The following is a 20,507-nucleotide window of genomic DNA, read 5'->3' on the forward strand; positions in this document are numbered from 1 at the left end:
CCCAATCAATAATTAAAACAATATCTATAATGAAACAACATAATTTCATGTTGAATTTATTAAAACTATAAACATTAAAAACCTGGCACCAACATTAAATTTCAAAACAAACAGTTCCTCATTAAAACCTCTCATCCATCTCACGCCAGTCCAGATCTTGGTGGGAAATCTTTGGTGCTTCCCAGAAGGCTAGGAGGGTAGAGGCCTGCCAAACCTCATGGGAAAAATATTCCATAAGGCAGGGGTTGCTATGGAAAAGGCCTATTTCCTAGCTCCCATAAAGTGGCATTAAGGGAATAGGAGCATGTCTGCCCTACGTAATCTAATCTGGTGGGAGAGGTAAATGTCTTTAGGAAAAGACGATCCTGCAGATAATCTGCCCCTGTGCCATTCAGGGCTTTAAAGATTATAATCAGGATCAGTGGTGGGACTCAAATTGTTTACTACCGGTTCTGTGGTTGTGGTGTGACTTGATGGGCATGGCATGGTGGGTGTTGCTGCCGATCTAACAGTGGGCGTGGCAGGGGAAGGATACTGTAAAATCTCCATTCCCTCCCCACTCCAGGGGAAGGTTACTGCAAAATCCCCATTTCCTCCTCATCAGCTGGGACTCGGGAGGCAGAGAATCAGTGGTGGGATTCAGCCAGTTCGCACCACTTCGGGAGAACCGGTTGGTAACTTTCTAAGCAGTTTGGTGAACTGGTTGTTGGAAGAAATCATTAGGGCAGAAAACCAGTTGTTAAATTATTTGAATCCCACCACTGCAGAGAATAGATGGGGGCGGGGCCAGTCAGAGGTGGTATTTACCAGTTCTCTGAACTACTCAAAATTTCCACTCCCGGTTCTTCAGAACTGGTCAGAGCCTGCTGAATACCACCTCTGACTAGCATCCTGAATTACATCCAGAAAAACACTGGGTGCCAATGTCATTCACGCAACAGAGGTGTAACATGGGTAAACCCAGTGGTATCTATCACTGCTTGCACTGCCACATTCTGGTCTAGCTGTAGCTTCCAGGAGGTGTTCAAGGTCAGCCCCATGTCTAGCACATTATCATAATCCAAATGGGAACTAATCAAGGCACGAGTGAGTATGAACGAGGGGTCCCTGTCCAGGAGAGTGCGCAATTGCACACATGACCATTAGTGAAGTTAACCCTGGTTCATATGTGAATGGGTGACTGTCTGGAAATGCCAGGAGAACTGGATTGTCATAATGAAAGAACGTGATGGCAAACTACTTCTGTAATACTGTGCATGCACAAAAGCACACACATATCCTATTCCCACCACAATACAGTCACCAGGAATTGACCTTGACTTCAGGCATATTTACCATTATTTAGACCAAACCAAGTCAACGTTTTGTCCCGTTTACTGTGTTATGTCCTAGCTCCCCACTCAAAATGCAGATTACATTATCTTGATCCTTCTTAATGAATGGTGGGGAAGCAACATACACTCCCCACCAAAACCAAAATCAGTATTACAGCCGAAAATTGGATCCTTTGTAATGGTTTTTGCCATCTTTCATTCTGAACCACAGAAACCATCAGCCTAATTTCTATTAAGAATACACATCCATATATTAATGCATGAGAAAAAAATATCGTTCCTTCTTTCAGTCTCACTCTGCACACAAACACAGAGCAAAAAATCAGAGCCGAGCACATTCGGTACATAAGCTTCTTTGTATTAAGTAGGCATTTCTCAGCATGCAATTATTCTTCTCAGTTGGAGGCCTATTTCTTTTATATTATTAATGGAATTATAAAATAAGCTGAAATATTTTAAGCAATATATGAAGATTTTAGATAACACTGGGGTGGTTCTGCATTAGAATTCCAAGTAGGTACCTGAGCGAAAGCAATTGTGCAAATTTTGTTTCCCAAACATGCTCCAATTAATAATCCTGCTGGAGGCCATAAGGAATCTTCCCATCCCCAACATAGCAGTTAGACTTATATACCGCTTCGTAGGGCTTTGTGGTGATGGTGATTTAAGTGTCACTCTCCTAAGTGAAGTCCATAGAGTCAGTGTAGATTTACTAAAGCAATATAATAAAATCCTCTGATTCTGGGCATTACTAAACTTTCCAGGCCAAGAACGGATGGAGGTTTTCATGTTATCACGTAAGTAATTAGCATCCTTCTCATAAAGCCGAGACTGTCAGAAGGAAGATCAAAGGCAATAGGAAGGCTTGATCTTAATCTATGCACTGACAAATGAGGGCCAAAGTTCTCAGCTTCCAGTTTTTCGAGGTTTCCTAATTAAACCCATTTTGTTGTCACAAAAAACTTGCCTTCTCTAAATGTGCGAGAATCTTGCTTTTTTGATGACGACTTCCTGAAAGGGCCCTGAAAAACAAGACATTTTAAGCTACAGTGCCAACACTGTTGAACGTCTTCCCAGAGAATTTGTCTAATCCTGACATATGCTTGCTTCCAGCATCAAGTCAACCCTGCCTTTTCTGGAAGATGTTAGTTTTGGTAGCAATTAAAAGGCTGTTGTTTAATGTTGTTTTGCCTGCTTTTTTTTCATGTCCTCAAAATAAAGTCTTGGTTTTTCTTAATTACTATGATTGCTTCTTAATCATGTACTTTGATTATGTGCCCTCAAGTTATTTTCAACTCTTGGTGACCACTGATAGATTTTCTTCATCAATTATGTAACTTTGCAGTTGAATTATTTCTATCATAATAGATTATAAATGGTGCATTATCATCATGCATGTAGAATAGAGGCTATCCCCACTTATTTCTAGCTAGTATTTGACTTAGCTTATCTGTGTAAACTATTAATTTTGAACTTTGGACTAATTGTTGTTGTTGTTAGTTTCCAAGTTGTGTCCCATCACAACCCCATGGATAACATTCCTCCAGGCTTTCCTGTCCTCTACCATCCCCTGGAGTCTACTTAAGCTCATGCCTACTGCTTCGGTGACTCTATCCAGCTACCTCATTCTCTGTCGCCTCCTTCTTCTTTTGCCCTCCATCTTTCCCAGCATTAGGCTCTTCTCCAGTGAGTCTTTCCTTCTCATTAGGTGGCCAAAATATATTTGAGTTTCATCTTCAGGATTTGCCCTTCTAAAGAGCAGTCAGGGTAATATAGAACCCTTAACTCCAAACTGTGATCGTTTCTTACTCAGATTCTAAGGTCACAGCATATCATCAAGAAAACCAGAAGATGGACATCATAGCAGGGATATTCAGTTGTCATTTTCCAATTTCAAAAATATTTTAAGAATGTAAAATAACCTAGAGCTTTAGAAATAGGCACAGGATTTTGAGTTTGGGCGATGGCACCTGATGGATCAAGACTGAAATTTCATGGATTCTTCTATCACAAGAGTTCTTTTCACTGGACCACAAAAAGTTCTATAGGTAGTCCTTGACATATGACCAAAATGGAGCCTGTCCATAATGGCTTTGTGTTGGAATGGTCATAAAATAGGTTGGCCACAGTGCTGATATGTTTTAATGACCTTTACTGTGATAATCACAAGGCAGCCACATAGACTCCCTATTATTGCCTATGAATATGGTTTTGCCAAAAACTGTCATAAAATATGGTCACCCGACTCTGGGACATGCCAAATAGCCATAAATGAGAGCCTATTGCCAAACACCCTAATTTCGATAACATGACTGCACCGCAGATCTGATCATTGGAATTTCAGGTTTGGGTTCTAAGTCCCCTTTTTTTAGTTTGGTCATAACTTCAAACAGTCGCTAAGCAGTCATAAGTTGAATAAGACCTGTAGTTGTGCTAAGGAAGGAGAAGGAACTATGTAATTCTGTGTTTCCTATCATCTGTTTCACTATGTAATCCATTACCGTTGCATCAGAGGTGCGTTCCTACCAGCATGCACATGTTGTTGCACTGCGCGGATGGGCGCACGGCACGTCCCTGAGAGAACCGGCAGTAGTGGTAGCCGGAATCCACCCCTGGGTTGTATCTATAATGACTTCTAGAATGCCAATTGTTCTATACTTGTCCCTTTTTTGAATACATACACACACACACACATACACACACAAACACACACACAGACACACTCCTTAACATGTATTTGTTAATCCTTCTAGAAAGGCACAAAACCTGCAATTTTGGCTGTATCCTAGCGGAATTCCTAATGGCACAAAAAAGACATTGTACTCCGTATCTCAAAACAGAGGGAAGTCTGCAGCTCGCTTGTTGAATTTCCTGATTAAGTGGCAGATGGCACAAAGAGGGGGAAAACAGCTAGTGTCAGATTATCAAGATTTGGCACCCTGCCACTTTCTTCCCAGCAAGATTCCTTGGCTTCCCTGCCCTGATATTCATTTAAAACCAAAAAACCCCCAAACACCTACCTTCTGCCTGTTTAACCCACAACAGTTTTGCACATTCAGGGAAGATCAATCCGGTGCAACGGCGGCGTTAAGAACAACATGGAATTTTGAAAGGGCACAGTTAACATTTTTATTCATTTATTTTGTCAGTGGGCAGATACAGAAAACAAACACCAGCATATTTTGAAAGGCTTTTACAGCAATTAAAGCTGCACTTTAATTTCTTTAAAGGAAAGAATCTCACTGAATCAAACGAAGCATGTCTCTGCTTACCTATTCAGAGCTTCTTCCAGAGCAATTTAAGAGCTAAGACCATAAACAAAAATATTTTCTAAGGGGCTAATATGGTCACTTAAAGAGAGCCAGGCTGACATCAATCAAAGATACTCTGGCTATATAACCAAAGAGCTGCTTTATCACATGGGAGATGTCCCATAGGGTACTACCTCTGTTAAATAACACAATAAATAATGGTGACATTGTGTTGAGAAAGCAGGAATGCAAAGATATATTTGGCTAGGGTAAACTGCCTGATACAAGAGAACTAGTAAGCCTTTGAGTTCCCAAATCTTCTTTCTCCTAGAAATGGGGCATAAAAGAAAGGGCAGGATTGCATTTGCACCCAACACCAGTCATGCTTTGATAGAATTAATCAAGAAAAAGTTTCCTTTAGTCCAGCTCTTCCTCTAAGGCAGTGATTCTCAACCTTCCTAATACTGCAACCCTTTAATACAGTTCTTCATGTTGTGGTGACCCCCAACCATAAAATTGGTGTCTCTGTTCCTAAGACCATTGAAAATACATGTTTTCCAATGGACTTAGGTATAAAAGGGTCATTCAACCCCCAAAGGGGTCTCGACCCACAGGTTGAGAACCATTGCTCTAAGGCCATGATGGCGAACCTATGGCACACAGACACATTTCTGCGGGCAGGCGAGGCATCACCCGTTGCTTTTCCAAATTCCGACGCACCAGCCAGCTGGTATTCACATGCATGGGAGCACCAGAAACTGGAAGAGCAGCGTCCCAGTGCATGAATGCACAGCCACCACCTGGTCTTCCGGTCTCTGGCACACATGAGCACGTCAAGATCAGCTGTCTGGTGCGCATAAATCAGAAGATCATCTTCCCGACATGTGAATGCACACCGGGCAGCTGCTCTTCCAGTTCCTGGGCATGCATGCTCTTGTTTCCGGGCACATGTGCTCCCATTTCGGCACCTGTGTCAAAAAGTTTTGCCAAAACTGCTCTAAGGAATCAGAAGACCATGCTTTCCCATTTTATCCACATTGTGACATTGCGAATGGGTTAGACTGGAATACAGGTACTTCTCAACTTATTACTCTTTGCTTAGTGACTGTTTGAAGTTACAAGAGCACTAAAAAAAAGTGATAACTGGTTTTCATACTTAAAACGGTCAGAGCATCTCCATGACCATGGGCTAAAAATTCAAGTGCTTGGGAAACAGCATGTATTTGCAAGGGTTGCAACGTCCCAGGGTCACGTGATCATCATTTGCAATCTTCCTTGTTGGGCAACAAGGAGGTCAAAAGGCAAAGTCAATGGGATTACCTTAACAAGCCTATGATTCATTAACAACTGCAGCAGGTCACTTAACAATCACAGCAACAAAGGTCTTAAAATTGGGAGTGACTCACTTAACTGCCTTGCTTAACCATGGAAATTGTCTTTGCAAGTCATGAACTATCTGCGCAAACATGCTACATCGTCCTATGAATTTTTGCAAACTCAGTTGCTTTGCAAGGGAAGGCAAATGATATGCATCTCAGGATAATGTGGCAGGATCCAATCTGAGTTGGTCACCAGGACCAAAGGTTTATTCTTCCAAGATTTCAGGCTCATGCTGGAGCCCATCCTTAGGAATTTCTCTCTCTCCAGAATGTGTGCCCTGGACTGTTGTGCATGCTGTATTTATACGGTGCCTGATTGTGTGTGTCTTTTAGTTGTCAATAGGGGGTTAATGGCTGGCTATTATGTTATTAACTGATGTTTGCTTGTGCCATTGCGCCCTTGGTGCCTAAGTGCCTGGTAAGCTGGTGGTAAATCAGCACTTCTATTGACTGACAAGAAGTCCATTTCCCAGGCTTCAATCAATACAATACAATACAATACAATACAATACAATAGCAGAGTTGGAAGGAAGGGACCTTGAAGGTCTTCTAGTCCAACCCCCTGCCTAGGCAGGAAACCCTATACTGTTTCAGACAAATGGCTATCCAACATCTTCTTAAAGACTTCCAGTGTTGGGGCATTCACAACTTCTGGAGGCAAGCTGTTCCACTGATTAATTGTTCTAACTGTCAGGAAATTTCTCCTCAGTTCTAAGTTGCTTCTCTCCTTGATTAGTTTCCACCCATTGCTTCTTGTTCTACCCTTGGGTGCCTTGGAGAATAGTTTGACTCCCTCTTCTTTGTGGCAATCCCTGAGATATTGGAACACTGCTATCATGTCTCCCCATGTTCTTCTTTCTATTAAACTAGATATACCCAGTTCCTGCAACCGCTCTTCATATGTTTTAGTCTCCAGTCTCTTAATCATCTTTGTTGCTCTTCTCTGCACTCTTTCTAGAGTCTCCCCTTTTCTACATCGTGGTGACCAAAACTGAATGCAGTATTCCAAGTGGGGCCTTACCAAGGCATTATAAAGTGGTATTAACACTTCACGTGATCTTGATTCTACCCCTCTATTTATGCAGCCTAGAACTGTGTTGGCTTTTTTGGAGCTGCTATACACTGCTGGCTCATATTTAAATGGACTTTAATATTCATTTTATTAGATAGTGTCCAATGTTCAAGTTTGTCAAGATCCTTCTGTACCATTAGCCTATCTTCTGGATTTTGGCTATTCGTGCCACCTGGGTGTCATCTGCAAATTTGATGAGTTCCCCATTTATTCCGTCATCCAAATCATTGATGAAGATGTTGAAGAGTACTGGGCCTTGGGGTACTCCACTACATACTTCCCTCCATGAAGATGCAGTTCCATTGAGGACTACACGTTGAGTGTGGTTGGTCAGCCAGTTATGAATCCTTCTGGTGGTGATGCTGTCTAACCCACATTCTTCTACTTTATTTAATAGTAGGTTATGGTCTACCTTATCAAATGCGTTACTGAAGTCCAAGTAAACTATATTGACGGCATTCCTCTGGTCTACTAATTTTGTCACATTATCAAAGAATGGAATAAGATTAGTCTGGCATGATCTGTTTTTGACAAACCCATGTTGGCTTTTGGCTATTACTTTGTTTGCTTCTAAGTGTTCGCTAACGTGTTGCTTGATTATCTTTTCCAGAATCTTTCCTGGAACTGAGGTCAGGCTGATAGGTCTTGTAGTTTCCTGGATCTGTTTTTTTCCCTTTTTTGAAGATGGGAACCACTTCAGCTCTTTTCCAGTCCTCTGGTAGTTTCCCGGTGTGCCAGGATCTCTGAAAGATATAGTTCAGTGGTTCTGAGATCTCACCTGCCAGTTCCTTCAGAACCCTGGGGTGTAATCCATCCAGTCCTGGTGATTTGAACTCGCTTAGGGTAGACAGGTGCTCACTTACCATTTTCTTCCCTATAATCATTTCTCTCCCACTTGCAACCAAGAAGCTCAGAAGACCAACTCAAAGCAGAGGGTGGATATGGGGCACAGCTGCACCCAACTGCCTCCTCTTCCAGATCCTAGGATGCCCAGGGCGAAGTGGACAGAGTCACAACAGAGGTCAGTGAGGCCACTAACAAGGAGGCAGCCTCACCCCTCCTAATGACTTCCCCGGCTGGCAGCTATTTATTCCTGCATGCAGAGCAGAGCAAATGTTGAGAGCAACACTTCCATTTTGGATTGTGCAGATTCATTCAGATATTGTGTACCTTGCCTTGGAACTTTTCCTTGACTCTGTTTCTGGACTTTGTACTTTGCCTTATGGACCGTGGAGTAGGATTTTGGCTTGTGGGATTTGTGTTTTGGACGATGGACCTCTCTTTGCCAGACTTGCTCTATGCTTCCCTATCTTAGGAAAAATGGACTCAATGGATCTTGCTCGGTTCCTGTTTTGGGTTTTCCTGGGGAATACTTTTTAGGGCTGGTGAAGCCCTCAATGAAGACTTTAAACCTCTTGAAGTCAAACCACTTTCTGGTATGTGCATGTGTCAATGGGATAGGATAATGCTTCTCAATTCTCAACACTTATGGGTGGCTCACCACAATCCAAATTACATTAAAATCAATAGAAGATAAAATGATGGCAGTCATAATGGCATGACGGATCTCACTCTCTGGAAAGGCATCTTCCTTACTTTCTACATTGTGGGATTGGAGGAACTGGAGTCCCAATCTACTGTAGCTCAAGGAAGCCAAGTTGAAGAAGACTACTCTAGAGAGGCAAGCTGCAAAGTTTGGTTGTGTGAGGTCCTGCTTTATTCACCAACTTTAATAACAGTTTAAGTGGTAGATTAGTTTTACCTTTCCTTATCTTTAAGTAGAATAATTAATTTTGGCCACTACATTTTTTCAAAGATATGGGAAAAGATAAAATTTGCAAAGTTTTCACAGGTAGTCCTTACAAGGGATCAGATCCTAAGAGTTGCACACCACGTCGGGAGATTAGAAAGGCTGTTGTTGTAAGTCATATTCCATGGTGGTTATGGGGGAGGTCTAACACTACGATTAGAAACATCTAACCATTTTCCAGGGGAGTATTAGCTGTAATGGGTTAACAAGAGGTTTCATAAAAACCAGTGCAGATGATCTGTCACTGCTATTAACAGTGCCTCTTATCCCCAACATTTCAAGAGTAGCTCTTTTCCTCCAAGGACAAAACATAACATAAGAAAGATAATTAGATGCTTGTCTATTTTAAACTTAGAGATGGGCTCAAGGGGAACCTATTATCCCCCAATATTTCAATAGCGTAATGAGATGCAGGAAGCTTCTTCATTAACTGTGTCTAAAAGAGCAAGACTGGAATTTTAGCAAAACATTAAAAGGTTATAATTGGCTACTCTCCAGGTATTTCAAGATGATGATGATGATGATGATGATGATGATGATGATGATGATGACACTGAAAACAAAATTCTACTAACTTTATCCTAGAAGTAGTAATAATCCTTATCTTAATGAGTTCTGAATATATTGCAGCTCTTCAGAATGCCTTCAAAGAATTTTTTTGCTAAAAAGAATGCAAAAACATAAGTGGGCCAATATGCTCCGGACAATGGAACTGAGATTTGGAGCTTTTGCAGGTAGGTGTTCCTTCCATCCAGCAGTATAATCTACTGAAGTCTGCTACTGGTTCACTGAGTCTGCTACCGAGTGTGTGCTTTGCGCGCATGTGCAGTGGTAAAAAAAGGAACATTTTGAAGTCTTCTGAGTATGCAGAGATAAGTAGAACAGCGCGGTGGAGGGGGGAAGCCTCTATGCGCTCTACATGGGGCAGCCCTTGAAGTGTATTCGGAGACTTCAGCTCATCCAGAATGCAGCCACGCGAGCGATTGTGGCTGCACTGGTTACCGATTGGTCTCTGGATACGCTTCAAGGTGCTAGTCGTCACTTATAAAGCCCTTCATGGTATTGAACCTGGGTACTTGAAAGACCGCCTGCTGCCAATTACCTCCCAAAGACCCATTAGATCACACAGATTAGGCCTCCTCCGGGTTCCGTCTACTAGCCAATGTCATCTGGCTACTACCCGGGGGAGGGCCTTCTCTGTGGCGGCTCCGGCCCTTTGGAACGAGCTCCCTGCAGAGATTTGGACCCTCACCTCTCTCCAGGCCTTCCGAAAAGCCGTTAAAACTTGGCTGTGTCGGCAGGCCTGGGGTCGATGAGTTCCCTTCCCCTCTCGAATCGTGTGGCTGTTGGTTGTTTTAAATTCCCTGTACTTTTTGTTGTAGTTCTGTGTTTCCTTTCCCCTCCTTTGGGTTTGTGCGCCGCCCTGAGTCTCGCCGGGAATAGGGCGGCATATAAATAAAATGAACCTTGAACCTTGAACCATGCCACGTGATTTAGATTAGCTAGAAAGCAGCAAATCTGATGATTCTAGCTAATATAAACAGTGTGTTACAGCTGATCATCGCCCAGGTGATCTCGGAAATACTAGTTCATCCAAACCAGTAGCATTTTTTACTACCGGTTCGGGTGATCCGGTCCGAACCAGTAGCATTTCACCCTTGCTTCCACCTCTTAGTGCCTAACATTTCTGTTTCTGTGCCTTAACTACTACCTTGCAGACAGAAACTTAACAGCTGAAACAATTTCATACCAGTGGACTTTGTATCTGAAAATCTGTCAACCTTTTCCTTAGAATTCTATTTCTAAAAACACCTGAGAGGGAAAAATACAAGATTGTTTAGTCTTCCTTAATAAAAACAATTCTGACATGGAGGTTTGCTACTGGTTTGGGTTTTTTTTTTGGGGGGGGGGTAGTTGGAATATCTAAATAAATATCCATGCATGCACAATTTTATAATTTTCTAAGAAGTTGGGAAAGAAAAATTTCTAATCAATGCTAAATAAGAAAAAAAAAATTAAAATTAACTGCCATTAATTGGCAAAAATATAATAAAGATCTATCAATTCTAAGTAACTTGTATTGATGCTAAACTAAGGTGAAATAGATTCACAGAGAAATTGGATAAACATTGACCTATATTTATTGATTAAATCAAACACTATTTATGGCCATATTTATATTTGCTTGGGACATATATGCATCTTATGGATATGGATATGGATCTTAGTTGTAAGCATTATGAGTAAATAATATTGCTAGTCACGAATTTCCCTCAATAATAAAATGCAATCACATTTCATGCAAATCAAATGTTAAAGATGGTTTTAAACTATAAACGAGGGGTGTCAAATTAAGGCCTGGGGCCCAGAGTCTGCCGAAGGGGTGCTTAGATTTGGCCCACCCCAGGGTAGAAACAGTGAAGAACCAGCCCGATGATGACTCTGCCAGCAAAAATCGAGCTCGGGACGGCTGCATGTGCCCCCCCTGAGCTCCATTTTTGTTGGTAGAGGGCTGCAGGAGGATATCACAGCTGAAAACAGAGCTCGGGAGCCCATTTTCGCTGGGAGAGCGCTCAGGCCACCACAGGCACCCCTGACACAAGTGATGCCGAGCTGGCCACACTGATCCTGAGCACACCCACTCCAGCCCCTGAGGTCAAACATAACGCTGATTCAGCCCTCAGTAAAAACGAGTTTGATACCCCTGCTATAAACGAACATCATCCAACTCTGGTTGAGCTGATTTTTTTTTAAAAAAAACAAGAATTCATCTAAGGCCAAACATTCACACTTTACTCAGGAACTGAACTTGGGAGTTATTAAAATGATTTGGCTGGAAATATATAGCATTATTGTACTACAGCCATAACTAATTGATCCATACCCACTGATAAACAGAACTTTGCATTTTTCATATTTTACCAGTGTCATATTTCTTTGAGATTTAACTGGCACTGAAAACAAGTTTTTAGTTGTATGAAAAATTACAAAGAAAGAACATTTATGGAACAGCATCTCTCTAAGGAAAAAATGGTATGCCAGTCCATGTTTTAACATCTTTAAAGAATGGGTAATGCATCATATTATGTCATGGGATTAAACTTGAGCTGTTGGAGGTCATTCTTGATATAAATCATATGAATAAATAAACTTGGTATGGTACTTAAGTGGAATTCATACTTTTAGGCTGAACAATGGCAAACTTGTAATAAAAAAATAAGGAGCTCGGGAACTGAGTTTTAGCCCTTCAGAGTATGTCCATGAATTTTTCCTGGGAATGGTGCAAATTGGACCCAGATTGTTTTCCTGGGATTTTTCCTCTTTTCTAGTCTAATTTATAGTCCTTTTAATCAATGGCAATCTCCCATATAACTATGAATTAAGTCTGACCCAATTTAGTTACAGGTAATTTTCAATTTATGACTGTAACTTGAGACTGTAATTTTGGTCATAAGTATGATGGCCATAAAGCAGATCACCATGTGAACCATACCCGATTTTGCAGTCTTTCAGTAAAGCAAACTCATTTTTTACTATTGGATATTTTTTGCTCAAAACTAGAAGTAAACTTTGGTTTCCAGCAAATTGTCATTTGACCACAGGACAATGCAAATGACTGTAAATGCAGGCCAGTTGCTGAATAACCAAAATATGATCATGTGACCATGGATGTGGGGGGCTGCCCCGACATCAGAACTTTGAATTTGAATCATGTCTTTTTTTTTTCAGGGTCCTTGGTAATTTTGAAAAGTTGCTAATTGACTAGTGGTAAATTCAGGATTACCTGTATTCAGGATCAGCCAAATTCAACTAGACGTTACCACTTTTGAGTGAAATTTCTTATAAGAAGAAGAAAATGTCTGGATGTGATAAGTAGTAATGCTATATGATAAAGGTGAGAACACTACCATATTTCTCCCTGTTATACCCATGGAACAGTTTGGTTTATGTAGAGCAGTCTTTTACATCTATGTATGTATGTAACCTATGTACCGTATGTGAGCACTTCATCTTAGAATTTCTCAACCAGAATGCCTATATCTATCATATATCTATCTGTCATCTGTCATTGACAGCAGAAGCAACTATGTTGAAGAATGCTAGAGAACACCCAGACTGGGGAAGCTGATGCAGAATTTATATCCTATACAAATTAATCCAAATCATAGTCACTACAAATCAGAGTACACAATTCTAGAATATATGGAGAAAAGTTATGATCTATTAAGTTAACCAATCTCTAAGATAGCAAGTAATAACTGCAATTCAAATCTCCTGAAAATCATAAAGTTTCCAACCTTTAAGGAGATTCTCAGTCATCCAGATCCTAGTTGTCCCAAAGGTGCTTTTTCAAGAGGCAACTGGACTTTCTGGTTTTTAGCAGTTAGCAATAGCAGTTAGACTTATATACCGCTTCATAGGGCTTTCAGCCCTGTCTAAGCGGTTTACAGAGTCAGCATATTGCCCCCAACAACAATCCGGGTCCTCATTTTACCCATCTCGGAAGGCTGGAAGGCTGAGTCAACCCTGTGCTGGTGAGATTTGAACAGCCGAACTAGCCTGCAGTGCTGCATTTAACCACTGCGCCACCTTGGCTCTTGAAGACGTTTCACTTCTCCTCCAAGAAGCTTCTTCAGAGCTGAAGCGAATGGACAAAAAGTGAAACGTCTTCAAAGAAAAACAAGAATGTCCTGTTGCCTCTTGAAAAGGCACCTTTGGGTAAAGGTTCCAACATTTATAATTTACATAGGATCCTAAGCAATGATCTGGTTGGATTACTGCCAACGTTCTGTAACATCCTGACACCAGTACAAACACAGGACACAACTACTGTTGCTGATATGAAGAAGCACACTGATTCTGGAAGGATTGTGGAAAACATCCTAAAGAAGTGATTTGCAGTGCATATTATCTTGAATTGTTCATCAGAAGCTTTTTAAAAGGTTACGTGGCAGTCTATCTATCTATCTATCTATCTATCTATCTATCTATCATCCATCTATCTATCTATCTATCTATCTATCTATCTATCTATCTATCTATCTATCTATCTATCTATCATCTATCTCAGAGGTGGGTTCCTACCAGTTCGCACCTATTTGGTAGAACTGGTTCATCAAATCTACCGAACCGGTTAAAAGAAGCATGGATTATAATAAACATGTTCCTTTGTGTCCATGACAGAGGTGGGTTCCTACCAGTTCGCACCTATTCAGTAGAACCGGTTTGTCAAATCTACCGAACCGGTTAGAAGATGTTCCACCAGTGGACCCGGAAAGCAGGCCACACCTACAAAAGAGGTTCCAAATTTTTTTGAAACCCACAACTGGTCCTTGGATATGATTATTCGACACTATCATGCTCATATTTATAAAACTCAGTGCCTCTGTGAAAGGTAAGGATGACTACTCCATTTGTGGTGCAATCAGAACATTGCGTGTGTTGAAGTTTTTTTAATGCAAACCAAAGATGCCTTTTAAAAAACAAGTTTACATCATATTCTTATGCATGCCAGTGCTGTGTGTGAGGTAATTTAAGGTGGTTCTGACAAGTGTCGTCGGCATCTTCATATCCGGTCACATGGGCGGCAAGTCATTCCCATCCGGTCACATGGGCAGCAAGCCACTCCCACAAAGGAGGCCACACCCACAGAGTAGGTTTGAACAATTTTTGAAACCCACCACATATACACATACATACATACATATATATACACAGACATACATACATATACATACATACATATACATACATACATACATACACGTATATAAATACATACATATATGTTTTCATAGATTTTCATGGGTGTAGGTATGCTGGTCTTGTTTTATTTGGGTCTTTTCCCATGTAAGATTGAGATTGTTTTGGCAATGTTTCGACGAGGTCCCACTCACCATCTTCAGGCTGGTGTTTTCAGCTTTGTGCTTGTGCGAGTAAAGTGTGGTCAGAGCTGCCGTCTTTCTGTAAATCTTGGTGGGGGTGTGTGGAGTGCTGGCTTTGTTGCTGTAAGTGGGTTGATTGGCTGTGTAGTTGCATCCTGATTGGTAGATGGAGTTGATGTAGATTGGTCGGCTGTTTCGTATCATCCTGTGTGGCTGATGTGCTGACTGTGTGTACGTTGTTCTTTTGTGTTGTAATGACCTGGGTGGTGGGTGGGGCTTGTTTGTTGACTAGGGCTAGTTTCCAGATGTCTCGTAGGCAGGAGGTATCGTCACATTTATTCATGTTGTGGGGGGTGTTTTTCTCCAAGATTGAACACTTCAACAAAAGATTAATTATGGAAGCCAGCAAAATAGAAAAACACCCTGTGTGTGTGTGTGTGTGTGTGTATGTGTGTGTCTGTATGTGTATCTATCTATCTATCTATCTATCTATCTATCTATCTATCTATCTATCTATCTATCATCTATCTATCTATCTATCTATCTATCTATCTATCTATCTATCTATCTATCTATCTGTATATATCCAACCATTGGCAGTCTAACGGAAGTATTATCTGTGCTTGTTTGTGTAGTTTTGTGAGCATTACAAATTATATGGATGCTTTAATAATGATTCAAAGAGGGGCAATTTGTTCATGCTGATGCATGATGCTAAAAAGCCTTTCAAAAAGCTTTCATGGCCCTACCATATATAAATTTCATGATGTTTTTCTAGAGTTGTCCAACTTTGTGACCATAATTACAATTTTTCACTTTTAGTGATGCACTTTCTTGAATTTCCCACCATTTGGCTTGTTCTGACTTTTGTATTTTAGCATATGAGAAAATATACTTTGCCTTCTTTTTCCACGCCACATCTATCATGCCTTGGAGTTGAGCAGTAATTATGGTTGGTTGCATGATCAGCCAGATGTTTAGGATAGAGTTGGCATTTTTGTCCACCTATGAAGTGCTTTCCAAGTACCTGGGATAGGCAGCTGTTGTTATTTGACAGTGTTAAAGTTATTGTCATGGGCTGTAAGTGTTGCACGTAAAGCTGCCTTTTGAAATTGACTGATGGTGATTTTGACATTGCCAATGGTGTCCAAGGGGTGTTCCAAATGTTTAGATATTACACCATAGCTATTTTTGCTTTCTTTTGCCACATTTGTTCCACTTCTATTTTCTTCTCCTCATACTGTGGATTTTCTCCTAGTATTCTAACCTGATGTTTTAACCACTACATCAAACTAACTCTTTAGGATATTATAGCACTTCTGAATACTTGAACAGATGTCCCAAAGAAGATAATCAAGAATACTCTAGCATTGCAGAGAGTGAAATATAGAACATATTTAATGCCCCCCCACCTTTTGGGTGGAGTGGGAGCCTAGTCCATGACAGTTTAACCAAGCTAATTTTTTCTCATACTGTCTATAATCTTAAAGAATTCCATGCACAAAGCTCTCGTCCTTTGAAGCCAGGACAGGAGATGAAGATTTAAAGTGAAATCCTGCAGAAAGCAATCAAGGAAACCTTGCCAGCCTCTTCAGTCCTAGCAATTAATTGTGATGGCTGAATTAAAACCTTCAATAATCCATTTTGGATCTCATCACGGTGAATGCAATAGTGGTCTCACCTGTAATTATCTTGTTAAACCACCACCTTCCAAAGCGCATAGCTTGTAAACTGTACTGCATTAACACAGATACGTCACTTGAAAATCCACCAAGGACACTATAGGACATCAAATGCAAAAAGCAGGACCTAACTTTAGTAATTTAAATAGGAATGGTCAGGAACCAGATCTGTCTTTATCAGTTGATAAAGGAATTAGAACAACAAACTCCCAGTTCTTGATCATAGCAATAATTTATTCTTGTCTCCCTGCCCAAACTTATACTGCTAAAATTAAGAAAACAAATAATAACCAGAAATAGAACTCTGTAAAGAATCTTTATCCAAGTCTTCAATGAAACCCAGTCACCCTCAGTGAACTATGATGGTGAACTTCTATAGTCAGTAGCCTCCATACCATCTTGATGTGGCTTAATCATGGCTAGTAACTACAACATATATCTATTGTATTTCAAGAACAGTGGTTATAAGGCAGCTGAGCCGTCAGGAAAGTTAGAATTTACATTGAGTCATATCTCATGTCAGGTTTCCAAGGGATGAAACCCATTCAAAAAAGAAGCAGAATCCATCTTCCAAAACAAATTTCTTTTTATTGAGGCAAACATCAAATTGGCAAAGCCTGTTGTAATTCTGGATCTGACACAACCTGGAATTACACCACATAATATTGTAAATTAGAAACATCCCACCAAAGTCACATCCCCCAATAAAAGTAAAATCAACATTGCCCGGTGTCTTCAGACTCCACCTTCCACTCTCAGCAGGGGAAGCTTCTGTTCCCATGGGAAAGAATGTCACCTAACCAAAACAATCCTCACTATCTATTCCCTTCTCCCAATCTTAAGAATATGGGGAGCCCAAAACTCCCCCCCTCCATTAGATATGTAGAGAAAGAAAAGAGAAAAGGGACTAAGTGAATATAATGTAGAGCTAACTAAAATGGCTGCACACGTTAATTTTGGGGTTCGATATCTCATACCCTATATAGAGAGACAACTCTTACATTTCTTCTTGTATGAGTTCTGCAAGAATCTGTTGAGGAATGATTGTTGTTTATATTTTTGGCATTCATGTTCTCTTGTTTAGATAAATGACCCAAGTTTCATTGGATGTTTTCAATCACTAACTGAATCTCAACAATTGTGATATAATATACTTTGGCAACATTTTTTTTCTGTTATTTTCCCCGGACATAACATTCATCACATCTCCATCCCCAGACAGATTTAAGTCATCTTTAGCTGTACCAGTGTTAAAATAGTATTTTTCTGCTCTATTCGAATTCTATGCAAGAGAAATATGGTACCTTGCTCAATAGTAGTAACTGTGAGAGGGATCTTGGAGTCCTAGTGGATAACCATTTAAATATGAAAAAGCAGTGAGTAACACAGTTCTAGGCTGCATAAACAGAAGGATAGAATCAAAATCACATGAAGTGTTAATACCACTTTATATAAGGCCTTGGTAAGGCCACATTTGGAATACTGCATTCAGTTTTTGTCGCCATAATGTAAAAAAGATGTTGAGACTCTAGAATGAGTGCAGAGAAGAGCAACAAAGATGATTAGGGGATTGGAGGCTAAACATATGAAGAACAGTTGCAGGAACTGGGTATGTCTAGTTTAAGAGAAAGAAGGACTAGGGGAGACATGATAGCAGTGTTCCAATATCTCAGGGGTTGCCACAAAGAAGAGGGAGTCAAGCTATTCCCCAAAGCACCTAAGGGTAGGACAGGAAGCAATGTGTGGAAACTAATCAAGGAGGGAAGCAACGTAGAACTAAGGAGAAATTTCCTGACAGTTAGAACAATTAATCAGTAGTACAACTTGCCTCCAGAAGATGTGAATGCCCCAACACTGGACATTTTTAAGAAGATGTTGGATAACCATTTGTCTGAAGTGGTGCAGGGTTTCCTGCCTAAGCAGCGGGTTGGGCTAGAAGACCTCCAAAGTCCTTTCCATTCTATTCTAAATGTCAAACTAGGTACCAAATTTTCATTCCCTTAGAAGAAAATTGGTACGATGAACATGACAAGGATCAGAGGCAATAAATGCAGGATAAGGATCAGTATTTAGGGCAGCAAATACTATGCCAGTAACAATTTTGGATCCAGGCCTAATGAGTTTTGTTCAGTTTGGACTGAAAGCAAATCCCCTCTCCCCCCTCCCACCAATCTTTGCCTTTAAATATTTTATACCTTTATAATGATAAAATTTCTGAGGATTCTAATTTAAAAGGAGGTAGGTCTAATAATCCTACTTGATGAAGTCATCATCATGAAAACAATTTTTTTTGTAACTTTCAAACTTTTTCCAATTATTTCATAATCAATTCTAAAACACTGAAGTTTGATTTTTTAAGTTACTGACATTTGAAATGTCAATAACTCAAGAGGCTGCACTTTCAAGGCAAAATTTTAAAAATTATGTCCACTGATTTTAAAGGAATAGAAAAGGGAAAAGTGATTTCTACTTAGCCAAATCAATTATAGGGAAGAAGTTGTTGCTAAACTACAACTTCCAATATACACTAGCATTGCCTGGGCTGCCTGGAGTTCCTGGGAGATGTTATAGAACTGGAATGCCACAGTTTCCATTTCTGAATTAATGTAAAATCAAAACCTTTTAAGATGTTAGGAAAAAAGTTTAAAAGTTAGGAAAAAGTTCCACCCATCAGAGTCCTAAAAAAAATAACATCTTCAACTTGTCCGTGATTCAATCCAACACCATTCAATCTGAGATCTTCAAGTTACTACACTGACAGAAGAAAAATATTCAACTATTTTCTGATTTTTAGCCCCAGAAACATTTTATCTATTCAATATTTATCAACAGTGAGATTGCATGTCTTGGGGTTTTGCACGGGTGTGCAACTTAATCCTGTTCCCTTTTTAGGAAGGGTTTTACAGCCAATCATAACACCAAGATAAGCAATGGGCTGCTACGTACATGGTTAGCAAGCATTAGATATAATAGCAATAGCACCTAAGACTTAAATACTACTTCATAGTGCTTTAAAGCCATCTCTAACTATTTTACAGAGTCAGCATATTGCCCTCGACAATTTGACTCCTCATTTTACTGACCTTGGAAGGATGGAAGGCTGAGTCAACCTTGAACCAGTGAGAATTGAACTGCCGGCAGTTAGCAGAATTGCCTGTGTTCTATTACTGCATTCAAACCATTGGGTCATTGGAAGTCTGATGGGAAAGAAATTTATTTGGCTTGCCTTTTAATGCAAATTTCATCACATTATCATTTGAATTTTAAACTTTTTTTGAGTATTGTGATGCAGCTTTTCAGCAAAACAATACCGAGTTTTGAGGAAAGCTTGCAAGTGAACAGATACAAATAATGTGCATTTTATTAGGAGAAACTCTGCAAAATATTTAGATAACACAATGCACCAGAACTGTTCTTCTTTAAAGAAATGTGTGCAATTTTCATGCAGATCATAAATAAAGGGCACACGACACTGAAAACAAGGAGAAATGGAACAAGAGATATACGTTCTCATCTATTCTCCGATACGTTCCTTCCATTGAATTCACTTAGAAGTGTCTTAGAAGGATGGTTCAGTAGAAACATTGACATTTACCTATGCATCTCAAAGTTTATGCAGTAAATTAGCTTGTGCAGAAAAGCTGCATTACTTTTTTCAATTTTTTCTATTAAACACTTCGCTGTGATTTGTTTTTCCCCGTCAATGGAGTCCCACTCATTGTATTCAAGCTACTGTTTACCTTCTAAAACACTGGTCAAAGAAGAAAATCCTCCCTACCTATAATTATGGAATTAAAAAAAATGAAACCTTTACTAAAGTAATTAATGAAGCCACTATCCTGGGATGTCAAGAGATAAGAGAAATGACAGATGAACGGTGAAAACTTTGGCAAGTAAACTCCATTGCCATGAATCAATGTCATTTGCAAAAATCTATTCAGAAATTATACTTCAGTGGAAGTTTCAGATCTGTCCTTGTTAATTTTTGCTTTTTAAAATTTAAAAGAGTAGGCTTCAATTCCTGTACCGAAAACTAAAACCAGAATTTTCTCTTTAATTGTAGTAACAGTACCTAGTTAAGCATGTACACTATA

The sequence above is a fragment of the Thamnophis sirtalis genome, unplaced genomic scaffold (assembly GCF_051295495.1).
Source record: "Thamnophis sirtalis isolate CommonGarterSnake01/CBP01778 unplaced genomic scaffold, rThaSir2_p1.2 scaffold_11, whole genome shotgun sequence".
NCBI lineage: Eukaryota > Metazoa > Chordata > Lepidosauria > Squamata > Natricidae > Thamnophis > Thamnophis sirtalis.